At 47.5% G+C, this 2,622-nt stretch overlaps 1 long non-coding RNA gene across 1 annotated transcript; it reads right to left on the reverse strand.

The window, feature by feature from the left end:
• On the reverse strand, positions 1-1,208 carry LOC128459086 (uncharacterized). Its single transcript, XR_008342102.1, has 3 exons — positions 1,101-1,208; positions 718-894; positions 1-528 (listed from the first exon to the last, which is right to left on the reverse strand). It is a non-coding gene; the product is annotated as an uncharacterized LOC128459086 (long non-coding RNA).
• Positions 1,209-2,622: the final 1,414 nt, after the last annotated feature.

Below are 2,622 nucleotides of genomic sequence, written 5' to 3' on the forward strand. Positions count from 1 at the left end.
AAGTTACACAAATGTATATTTCAGGATTTCCCTATGAGCTCCTGAACGCAACATTCACATGTCACTAGTTTATACATGTGAATGTGAAATTAGGTCAGACTAAGGAGGGGGAATAAAAGCCAGGACACACACACACACACACACACATACACACACACTCAACATGTTCCTCATCATCTTAGCAATAATCTGGTCTCTTCTTTTAACAATCACACACGCACAGACACACACACACACGCGAAACACAAGCAAATTTTTCCATGAAGAAAAGATGTCAGTGCAACTAACCTTCTTATGTGTTACCAAAGAAACAAGACAGAAATGGGACTGCTGCTTACTTTGTACTTTGTTACACACACACACAAACACAATGGCTGTCAGGGTGTCTCCTATCCCTTATGTAACAGCTGGGTAGCGCCTTCCTGGTCATCATCTTACAATCAGATGAGCCAAACGCAGGCGGACCCCCTCCTCTTCTCTCCTCATGTCTCCTCTTCCTCTTCAGCCGCTCCCTGTCGTCCCGTCTGCCTTCAGGCCACAGAGGAGTGAGGAGTGAGGAGGTCAGGGGACAGAGAGGAGGAGGAGGAGGAGAATCTAAAGTTAATGATTGAGGGATTAACGACGGGTCTGTGACTTGAAAGTCTCCTTAAAAGGCCATCGAGTCGAGGTGATTACCTGCAGCCCTCGGCCAATGAGCGAGCAGCAGGTTATCTTTACCTTCAAAAGTCCGATCCCCACGTTCTGTTCCCTGATCGAGCTGCGACACACACTGACTCTCAGAGGTCTGTGTGGAGCGAGGGAAGGAAACAGTGAAGGTTTCATTAACAACGTTGTGTCTTCACTACTCGTCAGCATTGAAACAGCTAATGTTGTGCACCTCGGTTGCGTGGAAACCTAAATACACACAAAAAAGAATGTGTATGTGTGTGTTTGTGCATGGTTATGCAACAGTGTAAGGAGAATACTGTGCCTCTTGACCTACATTTCAGAGTCTGACTGTATCCCACCACTCAGGGAATCCCACATGATTAGTCGTAACACATTCGCACAAATGCACACTAACACATACTCATGCACGTGCACACAGGCACACAGTATACCTTATTTTGTACTTTTCTTTTCAGTCCTAACGTCTTTCCCCCGCTCTTCTCCTCTTCCAACAAATGAAACCTTGAGCCCGCTCCGCTCTGTAAAACAGCTGCTTCCACTTTAATCCCATGACAGGAAGTGAATGTGTGCACACAGCCGGGCGGGAAGCGGGAGTGTGAGGAGGCCGAAGCTTTGTGCAAATGGTCAGTGTGACGATGCCGAGGGAGAGGGGACTGTCTGCAGAGAGGGATGTTTTATTTTATTACACACTGTTACACTGGCTTGTTGACTCACCCACGCACACACACAAATACACACACACACACTCTGCGTCTCCTCTTATATTGTCCAGACGCTCTCCTGCAGCTATAAAAGCCCGAGGCCGGGGAAGGTGAGGTGAATGTGCAGCTCACTGTGGAGCTGAGTCTGTGGCCGTAGAGTTCGGAGGTCACACACGGAGGAATCGAGCCGCCAGGGGATCGACCGAAGCTCGAAGTAGAAACTGTTTATGAATTCCCTGTGGAGCAGCGGTGTGCAGCACATTCCTCTGCATCAGACGACCCATGGACGAGGTTCAGAGGAGAACTCAGCTGGCTTCATTCAGAATTTTGAGTCCACTTCGTGTCTCGAATACAAAGTTTGTCGAGCCGGTGATATTAAGCTGACAAAGAATGCACCAGTTAGGAAGACAACAATGGAGTGTGTGAGGAAGTCTGATCTATAAAGCCGACACAGCAGAGCTTCACTTCAAGGCTGTGGAGTTGAGTAGTAGAAACTATGTGAGTCTCCTGGTGGCAGTGAAGGGAAGGTCGGGACCACTGAAGTCTGTCGGGCTCATCCTCTCCTCACATCCACTGGTTATTGAGTCATTAACATTCCTAGAGTTTCGCTGTTGACATAACTCCAAATATAAAAAGTGCAGCTCTGAAAAAGTTAAAATTACACTAAAAAGGGGAACTTTTAAATGGTGTGGGTCCAGTCTGGAAAAAACAGAAGTGATGTGCTGAAGACAGCTGAACAGCCCAAACTTTCCTGATGACTAGCACACACACACACACACACACACACACCACACAACACACATACACACACACACACAAAGGCTGACAGTGCCACAAATAAAACGGAAAATATGGTTTACACGGCTCCAGTTTGACCAGATATGGTTTCCCCTGCTGCACCAATGCCAGCGTCTCGACTGGTGCAGACGTACTGGTGTCTGTGTCCATACCTGTCAAACGTTAACCTTATATGGTCCCTCATGGTGAACCTGGAGGATGTCCCTTTCTTCGTGCAGTGACAGGAAAGGGACATCCTCGTGGTTTCAGTAGACGGCGGGCAGCTGCAGGAGGCAGCACCGAGCAGCAGCCACACGCAGCAGCCGCAGCTTTAGGAAGTGGTGAGAGTGTGAATTTTAATTTCTGCAGAAACACACTAACACTGATATCTAGGACTTTTTCATACTTGACACCAGGCGGGGCTGTGAAACAGTGCAACTTGAATTGGGTTCTTTAATTTTTAAATAATTCCTTT

The sequence above is a fragment of the Pleuronectes platessa genome, chromosome 16 (genome assembly GCF_947347685.1).
Source record: "Pleuronectes platessa chromosome 16, fPlePla1.1, whole genome shotgun sequence".
NCBI classification, from domain to species: domain Eukaryota; kingdom Metazoa; phylum Chordata; class Actinopteri; order Pleuronectiformes; family Pleuronectidae; genus Pleuronectes; species Pleuronectes platessa.